This window comes from Lepisma saccharinum, chromosome 12, assembly GCF_977018435.1.
Source record: "Lepisma saccharinum chromosome 12, izLepSacc3.1, whole genome shotgun sequence".
Taxonomy (NCBI): Eukaryota; Metazoa; Arthropoda; class Insecta; order Zygentoma; family Lepismatidae; genus Lepisma; species Lepisma saccharinum.
This window is the reverse complement of record NC_139240.1, coordinates 41,048,333-41,065,582: the sequence shown is the minus strand read 5'-3', so window position 1 is coordinate 41,065,582 and position 17,250 is coordinate 41,048,333. Positions and strand designations below refer to the sequence as shown.

At 36.5% G+C, this 17,250-nt stretch overlaps 1 protein-coding gene across 2 annotated transcripts in view; it reads right to left on the bottom strand.

Annotated features, from left to right (window-relative positions):
- The window catches only part of LOC145996019 (uncharacterized protein CG7065-like), an 83,440-nt gene extending 75,748 nt beyond the window's left edge, over window positions 1–7,692 (bottom strand). The window contains exon 1 of one of the 2 annotated variants that reach the window (XM_083132188.1): window positions 7,605–7,692. The gene's annotated coding sequence lies outside the window, so the exon portion shown is untranslated. The remainder of the gene's footprint in view (window positions 1–7,604) is intronic. The other variant, XM_083132189.1, reaches the window with a different exon arrangement.
- Between the last annotated feature and the right edge of the window lie 9,558 nt (window positions 7,693–17,250).

Sequence of the window (17,250 nt, the reverse complement as noted above, 5' to 3'; positions counted from 1 at the left end):
GGGGGCGGGGGGGAACACCATTTTTTTTTAAAGAAAATTATTTTTGAGGGGATTTCCCCTTTTCCCCTTCCATATGTACGCCCAATGTGCATATATTATATATTGTATAAATCTGTGATTCATTTTGCGTACAACGGTATATCTTTCATATCTCTAGGGCATTTAGTTTCTGAGCTATAGTCATTTCAAGGTACCGCTGCATTTTGAAGCTTGAATCAGTAGCGTCCCGACCTTTCCTTTTGGGGGTACAACTCAAGTTACATTGGTCATACGACAATGATGCAAATATTTTTCTGTTTCTTACATGCCAGCGATAATTTCTATGTGCATTTTGAACTTTTCATATCCTTTTTTTCAGGGGAGGGTCGAAACCCCATTTTTAAAAAAAAAGTATTTTCAGGGGATTTCCCCCCTTCCCCCTCCATATACACGCCGAATGTGCATAAATTATATATAGTCTAAATCTGTGATTCATTCTGCGTACAACGGTATATCTTTCATATCTCTAGGGCATTTAGTTTGAGCTATAGTCATTTCAAGGTACCGCTGCCTTTTGAAGCTTGAATCAGTGGCGTGCCGACCATTCCTTTTGGGGGTACACTCAAGTTACATTGGTCATATGATAATAATGCAAATATTTTTGTGTTCCTTACATGTCAGCGATCATTTCCATGTTCATGTCGACACTGTCATGTACTTTTTTCTTGGGGGGAGGGTGAGGGAACCAATTTTTTTTCCGAAATTTTGGAATTTTGAGAGTTAGCCCCCTCTCCCCTTGCCACATATATGCCAAATTTGCATAAATTTCATATAGTCTGAATCTCTGGTTCATTCCGCGTACAACGGTATATCACTCATCTCTCTAGGGCAATTAGTCTCCGATCAACACTCAGTTAATTGAAACTCTGCATTTTGCTCAAAATCGGCTCGGGACAGAGAGGCTTACATGTGAAAAAGGCCTTGGGTCTCAAAAGGTTAATATGGACAAACATTATAGGATATTATTAATAAAACTCTCTTTGTTACAAGAAAAGTCAATGCTATTTGCAGGCTGTCTCAACTGTTGGCACAGCAACAAACCATCTCCAACTAGTGAAGTGGACAACAGTTGACACCAGTAAACGATACTCAACCAAATTGACTCAACTATGGAATATACATTGGTATAATTTAACAATACAGGGAATTTATCCAATTTGTTTGAAATTTGGGATACTTACTAATCTGGGCCTCGTAATCACGAATCTGCACATAAAATTTGGATCTCACGTATAAATTTGGCGCTTATTTGGGGGCAGGTGAATCTGGCAAATTTCTAACATGCCTTTAACAGGGACTCTATAGAGAAAGCCGGGGAGCCGGAGCGGAGGCGGGGTCACATTAGTGGTTGGGGGCGGTAGGTCAACTACCCCAGGGGCGGAGCCCGGAATCAGTGGGAAATTTGGAAATCGAGGGTGTAGAAATAAGAACTTAATTTAGATTATGTTGCTATTTCCACGTGTGAGCGCCAAATTTTGACTGCAGATTCGTGATTAGGGGGCCAAAATTAGTGAGTATGCCGAATTTCAAACAAAATGGAGAAATTCCCGGTATTGTAAAATCGCTCCTATACATTTGTTATTACTATCGACCTGGATATTATGTTAAAACATATTTCTTTAATTGGCATTGGATCAAATACTGGGGGGAAAACTTTACGTGCCCGATGAAAAAGAGCCAAAATAGACAAACTTGTTAAGGCATATTTTACCAATTTCGCATTTTTATAATATATTTCTTCAATTTTCTCACAATAAGACATATTTCTGTATAATTTCGTAATTGTCTTGCATATAATCGGTTATTTTATATTTTATCCTTCGTACCAGTAGCACAATGAAAAGTTTATATTATCGATGGCAGTATAATGATAAGGCAGGCTTTTCTAACTAGTACAGAATAATAATAACAACCTTTTTCTTACCCTCACAATAATTGATAGCAGTGCAAACATTATTGAGGAAAAATGTTCTCAGTCATTGTTGTGAGGGCACAAGAATCACTGTAAACAAGTTTCAATTGTTCTAATTTCTTTACCTTTCTTCCACTTCTCACACCAATCAATCACAAGTAAAAGTGACATTCAGTACATCACAGTCTCTACTCTAATGGCAATCAAGAACGGGAGTTTCAAGATCACTTGTCATTTGAGCCACGCAGTTCGTATACTTTGTCCCAGCTAGCTCTGGAGCAGGCGAATGAAAACAAATATCTGTGCAAATAGTGACGCGAGATGGATCCACCAATGAACACCTCAGAGGAACTGGGATTGCATGGAGGGGGTAAAGCAACTGCCATCACCATCCTTCACATGTTCCGGGGATAGAGTTAATAGCAGTGCAAGTGAATAAAAGGCCACACACAGGAACTTCTGAAGAATGGAAATGTGTAACTTGTTCTGAGAAATAGGTAAAAATTTACTATCCTTCTGACACGTCTAATTATTTCGTTTCGTCAATTTTTGACATTCGTACTTACGTATCTGCTTCACGGAACATTCCTGAAGGTGTATCAACGTTGTTTTGATGAAATTACAACTATGTTTCCTAACCTAACCACGCACCAATCGTTCGTGGGGCTAGCGCCAATGGTTCGCAATTATTTCCAATTTCTAGATCCTGATACTAACACGACACCAAATTTTAACTATGTTTCCTAACCTAACAGAACTAACCTATCCACGTGCCAATGGTTCGTGGGGCTAGCTATTCTCCGTCGGAGAATTAATTTTCAACGAACAACATGAATTTCAGTTATGAAAACATTCCCACATAACACGAAACACCTTCCCGATGTTCGACAATGTTACAGGAACTTATTACGGTAAGTAGTTTCTTCTGTAAAAATAAATAAATGTGTCCGAAGGATAGCAAACAAGTACAGAGAAATATTTTGTAGGCTGTTTTTCAGAGTCTATATATTAAAATCTACCTAAAAACTTGTGTTTATGTATTGATTGCCTAGATACACAAGGGCTGTGGCAAGCTGCCAATTATGCTTTAGTTTCCACAAATGTGTAAATCTAACATAATAGTAAATGAAACTTAGGATAAGTGAACCTCAGAACATTTTCAGTATTTCCCCACTACATTATTGCATTAAAGAGGTTGTGACTTCATTTAATACCCCACCCCTACCCTAGCTGATCTTCCCTGGATTGATTGATTGATTTGCAAAGATGGGGATGGGTCAGGGCATGAAATTTCAAGTTTGAAATCAGTCGCCGGACTAATATCTTTGGTCGCCACTATTTTATATTGATAAATAATAAAAATATGAGCAATTATTAAAAATTATATTTGTGTAGCGCTGTCGTTCTGCACTGAAGTACCACTTATCAATCGCAGCTGCTGGGTCAAACTCTGACAGGGAGGATGGGGGGGGCGGGGGTTCCCTTTACGGAAACTCTGAGCAAATCATCCAGTGTCTCAGTCTTCAGAGAGTTCCTGTAAGTAGTGTTGAGTCTGTTGTGACAGCTGAAACCTCCCTCACATGAGGCTGTGCTCGGTGGTAGAACAGCACAAAATGTCAAAATCTGGAGCAAGTTGGGGAATCTTGCTGAACACTCTGCACTGTGGATCGGCACTGTGGATCTTCTCCAGCGTCTGATTCAAAGCTGGAGAAGGAAACAAAAGTTTGTATTCTGTCCACTCTGCTGACAGAACATCCATTTTCTCATTATAAAGAATCGGGTTAAAGTATATGTAGATCTTCTTTATTTCTTCTATCCCAAACTGAAGATTATTTTCTTTGGGAGGCCAACCCAAGGTGTCGAAAACATGCAGAGATGCAATCGCATCTGTTGACATAGACAGCAATGTTTCTGTGATCTACACCTTCACATTGTTAATTGAGTTTCCTCTAACAGTCTGAAACTCTTGCACATCCCTGATCTTCCCTGAAATGGATACATGGTCCAATAAATCTTGTTCGCTTGGTCCAACATTAGATTCCAGGTCAGCCAAAACTGAAATACAGTGTTCAATTCTTATTTTCAGAGATGAAATCAAAAGATTCTTATTTTGTAGTGCCACGCTTAAAGGGTTCAATTTCCCGTAGGAATCCAAAAGGAAGTACAGAAGCTTAACAAATTTAAATTGCTTCAAACTTTTCAGCACATCCTCAGCTTTAGCGCCATCCATGTCTTTTCTATGGGTCACCTGTTCAAGATGGGTCACAACAGCTTTGCATGATTGCAAGAGGGCTCTTTTTGCACGTTCTCTGCTGGCTAACCACCTAATAGTGTGAATATCACTCAGTTTTAGAATTTCTTCTATAACTTCTGCCGTTTCTCTCAAGAGGTGAAGTCTTGAGGCATGTTTGACACACATTTGAAACAATGAAATTTTAGTCGCCAGCCCAAATGGCAACCGAAAATTTTGCGCGCTGGGATGGGTGATGATATGATAAATGGACACTCACAAATACCCTAGCCCCAGCCAGGATTCGAACATGGAACCCTTGGCATCGTAGCGCAATGATTTTTCCTGGAAGATACTGACTTCTTGTATAATGAAAAATTCGAAAGTACTGTTGTGCATATGTTTTTGCTTTACTGGGAATATTTCTGCACTTTGACATATTTTATAATTTCTATTGTGGGTAATTTGTAACCATGATGAATGGTAAAAATTATATCCACAAAGTAGCCAAGGGTATTAAGTGTTAGGGTAATATATATTCTTTTTCCCAACCACTGTTTAGTCTAGCTATGAATTCCATGTTGAAAGCTATATTTTAAAATTTGAAATATGTGTGTATTTACTAGGGATGGGCCGATACCGATATTCTACTGATCCGATATAAAATTAGATATGGTACTTGAAGAACATGAAATGTTCCTTAACCTCCTTAACAAATGTGTGTTTCGAGGTGATTGCAATGCAAAAGAAGTTGACTATTTAGACAATTACTTTTTTAGAAAGTAGGGCATTGAGATTGTGCATAAAAATTACAACAAAATTGCAGAATTTTGCACTAAATTATAAGATATTTATAGATATATCGGATCGGTAATTTTACCGATAAACAGATACACCGATATGAAAATATTGGCCGATACCGATAGAGTACCAAATAATCGGTCCAATCCCTACTATTTACACTACTCGAGATAAATGAAAGTGGTGAAACAAGAACTGGTCTTTTTTTTCCGATTGTTTCATGATTCTTTCATAATTTTTCTAGCAGGAAGACTAATTATTGTAGTGTTTTTTTTAAAAAGATATTTATGTTAAAAGAAACAACTTAAAAATTACCTTGGGCAAGCATGCACGCTACCCATGGACAATGTATCTTTTATTGACAAGCTACTGTGTCTTAGACTAGTGGGAATTAACGTAGAAGAGAATCAAAAGGGTAAAAATTTACAATACCGGCCCCTTCCGTAATTTCTATTCTAGTTCTTATACTCACGAAATACGTAGTCCCGATGAAGTATCTGAGGTTAACATGTGGGGGTGACGTGTTGATATTGTTATTTGACGTGCAGAAGTTGTATAATAAACTTTTCAATTACCGCAATCGTTGTCCGTATACAAGCATGGAAACCATGTTTGTTCAACGTAGCGTTCACTTGTTCAGTAATCTGCGTGATGTGAGGAAGATGGCGACTTTGAAGGTAGGAAATAAAAGTTCTTTATTTTGTAAGTTTTTTTAGCAAATTTTAGTTGGGTACATATTAATAATACAGGGCATTCATTCATATTTCCCATAGTCAATAATTTAGGACACTTGATCACGATTGTGTAGTTAAAATTTGTCGCTCAAGTGCTATGAAAATGACATTTTTTACGGTGCCCCACAAACCATTCATGCATAGCCTCAAAAACCATTCACGCATAGACCCACAAACCATTTACGATAAGGTTAGGCAAATATAGTTAAAATTTTGTTCTAAAACGTAAAATATTGAAATAACCATTGTCTTCGTGGAGAAATCCAGGGTTTCTGATCCGATCACGGACCACTCAATTTCGCTTATTTTGCAATTTCTACACGTGACCCCCAAATTTTAACTTCAAATTCGTGATTAGGAAGCCTCAATCAGCAAGTAGATGCAAAATATTACAAAAATTGTTGTAAATTCGCTCCATCAAAAGTTTAGTAGAATGCATTTAGGGACGTTATTTTAATGTTGGAGAACCAAACCTGGCCTGCCTAACCTAACTACGAAAGCATATATTGAACAAAATCTTAAGTAATCGCTAAAGCTACACAGTATATGTTAACAAAAGTAAATCAAAATCGAACCATATAAAAATTGCATTAGTAGCATGATGAAATTGCAATAAAACAAACGAAACTTGGGCTAAATTTTAAAAAAAAAACAGAAAAAGAATGTTCCCTCCCCTGAAAAGCAAGTAGGCTTATCTTCCCGACCACTCCCAACTCCAACACCATAACTAAATAGGCTATGTACGTAATACAACCACATAGAACAGTTCTTACAATAAATGTCCTATTTTTATGCAAATCATGGCATAAAAGACAAGTAACAGTTTATAATAACGATGCACAATTCCTTCATGTCTCGACGTGATAAAATAACACCAACATAAAATAACGCATCACTTCATAATAACGCACACCCTTCATAATCCATGCAAAATTATCCACTTTCTCATGGGAGAGTATGGAAATGACAGGAAAAATAATTTCATACGTTTAGCAAGTTTTTAATAACGAAAAGATTTTTTTATACGATATACCGGTTGTTTATATGTCACTTTATAACGGCAATAGTAAAAAACTTAAGTTCTGACATGTTGCAGTTCTCAATACTAATCAAAATTTTAGGATCTTAGAAATATAACATTTACTGGATAACGGAGCATTTATTGAATTGTGAATGTTGCATACTCTTATTGCAAAACTTGTCCGACACACTTTCACAACAACGTATCCAAGCTGGTGGCTTCTCTTGCGTCGTAAACCAATCCTTCCAGCTATATATAACCTCACTTAATGCAAATGTATCAATATCCTCAACTGAGAAACACAGCGTACTGAGGAAACATGAAAATATTTCTAATAAAGTAAGTTTTGTTATACTTACATGAGTGAAGCATCTCGTATTTTTTCCTAGCAATCTTCCTTAAAACAGCTGACAAATTCTCCAACTTCAATCCAAGGTAAACTATTTGTGTGAATCATACGAAACTTCAAAAACCACAACAAAATCGTTTCCTATCGATCTGTCAACAAGCCGGCGAAAATTCATCCGTTCCAAGTCAGGAATGATCGAATTGTTTATTTTTTGGCCACTGAGATTAATGTTCGTTCTCAGTGATTCAGAAAATGTGCATAATGTCATATTTCGACCAAAATATGAAGCCGCTGGCTAAATATTTAAGATAATAGAAAAGCGGTAAAGTTCTTTTCTCATTTCTTTTTCTCGTACTGTACCTGCGGAATAGCGACATTTGGGTTTCGTGTACAAGATGGCTGAATACAACTTCGGGGCCAAGATATCAAAGAGATCGTACCTTGAAAAGATGCTAGTAGAAGTCAAATTACAAATACATACTTACACTATACAATTTAATACACTTCTCTTTACTTACCGTAGGTGGACTACTCGTTCTTTAAAGGTAAACTATAATAATGTGTGTACGTAGCAGCAGCTCATACAATTGTATACAACAGACGTTTACGAACTAGTGTTGCCAAATTCGGGGATAAATAATCACTCTTTCATTGTATATTTAACCCCTTAACTGTGTGGCGGACTTTACTTTAGTCGCGCTAGTAGTGTGTTGCGCCGAACGGGTCGAAATGACCCAAAATTTATTTTCTTTATTTTGAGAGTATATGTAATACTTGTAAAGTTGAATTTTTATTGATCATATAAATGTTAATGAAGTATGCAAAACATATTTTTGTTTACAATTCTTCACACTAAAATATTTTTAAAAAAATATCAACTATTATTTACAATTTTTTTCTTGAAAATGCTGAACTCAAGATAATTGTTCAGTATATGAAATAAAGGGAACGACTTAAGGGAACGAGTTTACAATACCGGACCACTCTCCAATTTCTATGAAATGTCGCCTACTCACTAATTGTGAACTCCTAAACATGAATCTGTATGTAATAATTGGCGGTCAAGTATGGAAATCGAGAAAAAAACTAAATAAACTATGTTTTCTTAACGACTGAAGATGACCGGATCCCTCTCCGATTTTCTTCATATTTGGCATACTCACTAATTGAAGCCTCCTAATCACGAATCTGAAGTTTAAAAGTTGTCGGAAACGTCTAGACATTGCAAAATAAGCGAAAATAAGGCGTTAGTTTTCGGAATGGAAACTGTCTATTTTCACGGATTTTTTTTTTTCACAAGGAAATACAGTATGTAACATTGTTATTCGTACACATAGAATTTCCGAGGAAAAAATGTCATATCTACTAATAAATATAATCATTTTTATATGTACCTGGAAATTAATATTAATGAAGGTTTCACCAACAAATGTCAATAAAAATGTATGTTCAAAATGTATAAACAGAGCATATAATTTGTGTGAAAAGAGAAAAACACGCTGTTTCATGCAACATTGTTATTCGTACAGGCAAGAGTTTCAATCTTCCTCGCATACAGCGCCACCGCTATTGGTGCGATTTCGTGCAGTCTGCAACTCCCTAACAAGTTTGAACATGCAGGCGCGCTCCCCGTCAAGCGGAATGCTGGCGTAGGTATTGTTGTAGGCCTATCGTCTATCTATCAGCGTGTTCGAAATGGGCAAGGTGAAGGAACTTAATTCCGATCTGAATAATGCAAATTTAGAGAGGAAGGTTCAACGCAGAATGTGCAAAGAAAACCAAAAGAGACAAGGTTGAATAAACGTGACGAGCGCTTTTTTTAAAAAAAGAGTGCGAGAAACCCCCGACTAAGTGTTCCTCAGTTACGACCGTTAGTAGAAAATGTTGCTGGCAAGATGATGTTCGATCAAACTGTTCGACGTGCCTTGAGGAAGCATGGATATCATGGCAGAATACCATGAAAGAGGCCGTACAAAAATAAGGTGAATCGCAGGAATAGACTTTCATTCGCGAAAGAGCACATTCACAAGGACCAGGAATTTTGGGATAGTGTCATATGTTCAGACAAGTCCAAGATTAATATATACGGGTCAGATGGGATAAATAGGGTCTCGAGAAAATCAAATAAAGACAATGATCACATTAACACAGTTCCACCAGTTAAACGTGGTGGTGGGTCATTAATGATTTGGGGCTGTATGTCGTCCAAAGGTGTTGGTACCATCCAGTTTATTGATGGTATCATGGATGATATGTCTATTTGGACATATTGAAGAACAATGTAAAACAGAGTGCCCAAAAAAAGGACATGTCGCCTATCTACAGATTCCAACAAGACAATGACAGTAAGCATAAGGCGCGAGTTAACATGAATTGGCTTATATGGAATGTGCCCAAACTACTACAAACACCAGCTCAAAGTCCAGACTTAAATCCCATTGAGCATTTATGGGCAATTTTGAAGAGGCGAGTCCATAAAGCAGGCGTCAAGTCCAAACAAGAGTTGAAAACTGTTGTGCAAGCCGAGTGGAATAAAATAAGCTCTGAAACATGTCGGAAACTGGTTAATTCTATGAAGAACAGGTGTCAAGCAGTAATTAAAGCCAAAGGATACGCATCAAAGTATTAGAACTGTCAGTCAATTTGCTCTGAATATACTTCTTTCTTTTATATCATTAAGTGTACGAATAGAAAGTTGTACAAAAAATGGCAGGTTTCACTTTCAGTTTCATTTAATTTATTATTGTCATTGGTTATACAGAATTTGGGTAAGATTTTATGTTCCTAATGATATTAGTTATTGAATTGTAAAGAAACAATTTCAAAAGAGTGTATTTCCTTTCAGATATTAAAGCATTTTCTTTGAAAATCCATGTGTACGAATAAGAATGTTACATACTGTATATACTTATTCTTACACACGGATTTTGCTAGACTTGCTAAAGTATGTAACATTGTTATTCATACACACAGAATTTCTGAGGAAAAAATGCCATATCTACTTGTAAAAATAATAATTTTCATATGTACCTGGAAATTAATGTTAATGAAGGTTTCACCAACAAATGTCAATAAAAATGTATGTTCAAAGTGTTTAAACAGAGCATATAATTTGTGTGAAAAGAAAAGAACATGCTGTTTCATGCAACATTGTTATTCGTACAGGCAAGAGTTTCAATCTTCCTCGTGGCCTCCCGAATGGCGCAGTGGTAGCGTAGTCGCCTTGTAATCAAGGGATCCCGGGTTCGATACCCGGTGGAGGCACAAGTGGTTCGGATCCTACTTTAAACTGTAGGTCCAGTCCCGATTAGCCTTACTTTGCATAAAGTGGACTTAAAACACCAAATCAATCAATCAATTCAATCTTCCTCGCATACAGCACCACCGCTATTAGGGTGAATTCTTGCAGTTTGCAACTTCGTAACAAGTTTGAACATGCAGGCATGCTCCCCGTCAAGGAGAATACTGGCATAGGTATTGTATGTCTATCGTGTATCTATCAGCGTGTTCGAAATGGGCAAGGTGAAGGAACGTAGTTCCGATCTGAAGGATGTTATTATAAATTTGCCCCTTAGAGGTTATTCATTAAGAAAAATTGGACAAACAGTCAATAAATCACACTCCACAGTTCAATACATAGTAAACAAATATAGACAGGAAGGTTCAACACAGAATGTGCCAAGAAAACCAAAAGAGAGACGGTTGAATAAATGTGATGAACGCTTAATTTTAAAAAGATTGCGAAAAAAAAACCTCAGTTACGACCGTTAGTAGAGAATGTTGCTGGCAAGATGATGTCCGATCAAACTGTTCGACGTACCTTGTGGATTCATGGCAGAATACCACGAAAGAGGCCTTATGTAAATAAGGTGAATCGCAGGAATAGACTTTCATTCGCGAAAGAGCACATGCACAAGGACCAGGAATTTTGAGATGGTGTCAGATTAATATATACGGTTCAGATGGGATAAATAGGGTCTGTAGAAAATCAAATAAAGAACAATGATCACATTAACACAGTTCCAACAGTTAAACGCGGTGGTGGGTCATTAATGATTTGGGGCTGTATGTCGTCCAAAGGTGTTGGTACCATCCAGTTTATTGATGGTATCATGGATGCATATGTCTATTTGGACACATTGAAGAACAATGTAAAGCAGAGTGCCCAAAAAAATGGACATGCCGCCTATCTACAGATTCCAACAAGACAATGACAGTAAGCATAAGGCACGAGTTAACATGAATTGGCTAATATGGAATGTGTTCAAACTACTACAAACACCAGCTCAAAGTCCAGACTTAAATCCCATTGAGCATTTATGGGCAATTTTGAAGAGGCGAGTCCATAAAGCAGGCGTCAAGTCCAAACAAGAGTTGAAAACTGTTGTGCAAGCAGAATGGAATAAAATAAGCTCTGAAACATGTCGGAAACTGGTTAATTCTATGAAGAACAGGTGTCGTCGAGCAGTAATTAGAGCCAAAGGATACGCATCAAAGTATTAGAACTGTCAGTTAATTTGCTCTGAATATACTTTTTCTTTTATATTATTAAGTGTACGAATAGAAAAGTTGTACAAAAAATAGCATGTTTCTCTCAGTTTCATTTAATTTATTATTGTCATTGGTTATACAGAATTTGCATAAAAATTTATGTTCCTAATGATATTAGTTATTGAATTGTAAAGAAACAATTTCAAAAGAGTGTATTTCCTTTCAGCTATTAAAGCATTTTTTTTGAAAATCCATGTGTACGAATAAGAATCTTACATACTGTATTATACGAAAATAATCAACTGCACATGTCAGGTGGCAACTGCTGTATACTGTAAATACACACTGCAACTATAAACAGCTAATGAGAAGCTCATAAACTATAGAAAAGGAAATTCATGCTCGACAGCATTTTGACCCGTACCACACCAGTTAAGGGTTAAAAATTACATCACATAGATATTTTGGGGGAAACTAGTGAATTTATATATATTGAATATTGACATTAGAGGCACGGACAATTTACCATGAGTTTCTTTATGCATTTTATCATAAAGACTTGCTAGCCAATACATTAGTACTTAAGTAACATATTTTTAAGTCACAGACTAGGCCAGTTGTTTTAAACGTGACCCACTGGTATTCATCACGATATGTTTCTTTCCACTGAAATGAAAATATTATATGCACAATAAACAGAATGACATGCATTTGAATGAAAAGGCATAGTTACAAAACACGCAAATAACCACTAACATTTACAAATAATGCATAATAATATCATGCGATCGAATTTTAATTTTCATAGTTGTCGATAAATGACTTTTTAAAAACATATCAGTCTTTTCCATATGGTTAGTAAAAATGATCCTCTGTTTTATATATACAGTTATTGAAGAGTTATTAAAAACATTTTACCTTCTTTCACATCTCTCAACCTTTAGGAATTACAATTTTGAGTGTTCTAAAAATAATAATAATAATAATAATAATAAAAAGTACAGGGGGAAAATGTCTGCTGAATGCAAACATATGATGTTAGCATTACAATATTGGAGGACATTGTGTATAAGTGTATAATAATGTATAAAATGTACATTTGGCATTAAATATATTTTTTCTGGACTATTTGGAGTTTCTCTGCTTCAGACACCTCCTGAGACACACATATTCACAACCACATAAGAAAATAAAATTTAATGTGCAATCTAAATTCTTTATCAATAACCCACGGCAGCTGAGGATGGTCCAAATGAGACAAAGTTTACTTCTTCTTGTGCACAAACATATTCTATTTAGCCTGCTCGAGCTACCTGCTGTAGTGTTTTAACAACAATTCCTATCTTCACAAGAATGATATTATCGGAAATTGTCCTAAATTATCTAACATTTACGATACAAATTTTTATTATTGATTTAGAGAAGAAATGCTTCACTTTGATAAAAATAATGTTTGAATAGCCATTCCACCATGCTTCAATGTAAAGCATAGGGCAAGCAAAGACAATGAAATTCTCTGTGTGCATCATACTCCACAAACATTCTTCATCTCGATATTTTTCTTCAATTTTGTGTAAGGACGAGGACAGATTATGAAACAGTAAGTAATCCAGGTTTCAGATCAAGTATTATTTAATTCATTGTCTCATACATTAACTTAAATCAGCAGTGTGGCATGCATGTAACCAGTGTTACTGCAGGTAACAGCAAAATGTAAAGAATTAAAATTACAACATTGTTAAATATGTTAACCAATAGCGTTGCCGTCAAGTAGATATTGCAGAGGACATTTTTTTCTACAGCTGACACAAGAGAAGAGGGAGGCCGTACTGCTACCCTCAAGAGGTAACAAGAGGAGAAGGCACCAATGCAAAGAAGAGGGAGGGAAAGACAGTATATACAGTACGAACATTCTTATTCGTACACACGGATTTTCAAAGAAAATGCTTTAATATCTGAAAGGAAATACACTTTTTTGAAATTGTTTCTTTACAATTCAATAACTAATATCATTAGGAACATAAAATCTTACCCAAGTTCTGTATAACCAATGACAATAATAAATTAAATAAAACTGAGAGAGAAACATGCCATTTTTGTACAACTTTTCTATTCGTACACTTAATAATATAAAAGAAAAATGTATATTCAGAGCAAATTGACTGACAGTTCTAATACTTTGATGCGTATCCTTTGACTTTAATTACTGCTTGACACCTGTTCTTCATAGAATTAACCAGCTTCGGACATGTCTTAGAGCTTATTTTATTCCACTCGGCTTGCACAACAGTTTTCAACTCTTGTTTGGACTTAACTCCTGCTTTATGGACTCGCCTCTTCCAAGTTTCCCATAAATTCTCAATGGGATTTAAGTCTGGACTTTGAGCTGGTGTTGTAGTAGTTTGGGCACATTCCATATTAGCCAATTCATGTTAACTCGGCACTCTGCTTTACATTGTTCTTCAATATGTCCAAATAGACATATGCATCCATGATACCATCAATAAACTGGATGGTACCAACACCTTTGGACGACATACAGCCCCAAATCATTAATGCCCCACCACTGTGTTTAACTGTTGGAACTGTGTTAATGTGATCATTGTCTTTATTTGTTTTTCTCCAGACCGTATTTATCCAATCTGACCCATATATATATATTAATCTTGGACTCGTCTGACCATATGACACTATCCCAAAATTCCTGGTCCTTGTGGATGTGCTCTTTCGCGAATGAAAGTCTATTCCTGCGATTCATCTTGTTTACATACATTCTGCCATGATATCCATGCTTCCACAAGGCACGTCGGAAAGTTTGATCGGACATCATCTTGCCAGCAACATTTCTACTAACGTTTGTAACTGAGGAACACTTAGTCGGGGGTTTTCTCGCACTCTTTTTAAAGTAAAGCGTTCATCACGTTTATTCAACCGTCTCTCTTTTGGCTTTCTCGGCACATTCTGTGTTGAACCTTCCTCTCTAAACTTGTTTACTATGTATTGAACTGTGGAGTGTGATTTATTGACTGTTTGTCCAATTTTTCTGAACGAATAACCTCTAAGGGCCAAATTTATAATAATATCCTTCAGATCGGAACTAAGTTCCTTCACCTTGCCCATTTCGATCACGCTGATAGATAGACGATATGCCTACAACTATACCTACGCCAGCAATCCGCTTGACGGGGAGCGCGCCTGCATGTTTAAACTTGTTACGAAGTTGTAAACTGCACGAAATCGCCCGAATAGCAGTGGCGCTGTATGCTAGGAAGATTGAAACTCTTGACTGTACGAATAACAATATTGCATGAAACAGCGTGTTTTTCTCTATTCACACAAATTATATGCTATGTTTATACATTTTAACATACATTTTTATTGACATTTGTTGGTGAAACCTTCATTAATATTAATTTCCAGGTTCATATGAAAATGATTATATTTACTAGCAGATATGACATTTTTTCCTCGGAAATTCTATGTGTACGAATAACAATGTTACATACTGTATATTCCTGATACGGTTTGCCTAACCTAACCACACGTCAATGGTTCGCAATTATTTTGCAATTTCTAGATCCTGATACTACCCAATGGTTCCTGGGGCTAGCGTTAATGGTTCGCAATTTCTAGACATTTCCGACAAATTTTAACTTCAGATTCGTCATTAGCAGGCCTCAATTAATAAGTATGACAAATATGAAGAAAATCGGATAGGGGTCCGTTCAGGCCCGTAGCCAGGAATTCTTTGTAGGGGGGGGGGGAAGTGAATCCTAGGGGGGCAAATTTTTAATATATTGTGTCGCATTGGCAGATATAGCAGAGTACACAGAGGCACTTGCCCCCTCCCCCAAAAGAGATAAGTAACAGAAAAGGGATGATATCTTGAAACTGCAACGAACAAAAGAACTTCGAGCAACATCAAATAGCAACATTTCGATAATGACCTTTCCAGATTGCCAAAGAATATGAAGTTTAACATAAATACGTAGGTAGGCTAATAGGGACTGTATCTACTTGATATTTACAGGTCGATAATGTTAATAGATGATTAATATGCACCAACAACTTTGGGCCTCTCTGCAGAACTGATTAAGGGAGCCCTTTATAAATTATGCTTCATAATGATTCCCTCGAGTTTCCAGTATGCAAGATTTTTACGCACAAAGGAATCTAACGAGAATCCAACAACACCATTGTGTTGTGTTATGCAAGAAAAATAGAATTAATTAAATAATAATGGTTACATATTACCTACACTTTGATGAATTGTGTAAAAATTTGTAGCTAATACACTTTTTTTGTACTTGCTAAAACATTAAAACATGGGTCCCTTAGTCCACCACGGACTCTATTTCTTTCAAAGGGGAGACTCTTGCATCACTACAGACAACGTTTGCCTACTGGTTACGTTAATCATTTTGCAAAATATTGTGTGAATTGTATTATATTATAGTTGAAATACATGTGTTTGACACCTGACAAACAAATAGGAATCCCTTGATTGATCAATGACTTCTTGGATTACAGTGTCATCATTAATATTTCATATTAAGTTTCATAGAAATAAATTGTTTTAATATGGTGCAATAATTTCACGGGGCACCATGGCATTCTCTTTAACATTTTTTTTTCATATAGATCGTTTGGCTCCCAGGGCCGACTCCTGCTGCCCCATAGCTATGAATCTGAACTTGGACTGTAAGAACAGGAGACATTGCGAGCAAAGCAAGCAAGAAAATTTTACGAAATGTTTTTTTATTTGTATAAAATTTAAATTCGAGGGGGGGGGGGGGGCAATTGCCCCTCTGTGTCCCTTGTAAGTGCCCTTGGCAGTCTGGTAGAAAAATGCAAGGAACACGTAAAAACTAATTCCATCATGAGTATCCAATTGTCCTGCTATTCTTAGATTCTCCTAGTCTTGTTTTTTTTACTTAAATGTTTGCTTCCCCTAGAATGGACTTCTGTCCAAGGTCAGGGGGAGGGGACAATGCCCCCTGTAGTTGGGGCACTGTTTATGAGTGTGTCTTCATCAATTTCACGTCATCCTCTCTACCCAACTATTACCAAAAGATAGACTTGGGAACAAAAATGTAAGCAATTCGAAGTTCATAGCAACATATCCAAGAAAAACATCCGAACACATTAGGCACCTGTAATACAAGACTACTCAAAATGTCACAACTGTTCTAGATACTAAAAATTGTGAAATCATTTCCGGAAGTCTAATCTGGAAGGGAATTTTCCCCCCCCAATCCTGATACGACATTATACGGAATCCCATACACCCTAATAAATCACAAAATCAATAAGTGTCTTTGTAATGTTGCTAGAGTAACACATGATATAATTGTAAAGATTAGTGAGAATTCTAGGTAAGAATGTGTTCTGTATTTTTCACAGGGGGGGCAGTTGCCCCCCCCTCTAGCTACGGGCCTGGGTCCGGTCATCTTAAGTCATACCAAATAAAGAAAACAAATGAATAAAAACACTGACATTCATAAACTGTTTATGAATAGAAAAGTTTTTTTTTTCTGCATCACTTAACTTGGGTCACAATATATGCAAAATCTCACAGTACATATGATTGCACTTCTTACAAGCTCAGAATCATCATTATCAATTTCCACATTTTCATGAGACTTCATTTTCATTCAAATGACGTATAGCATC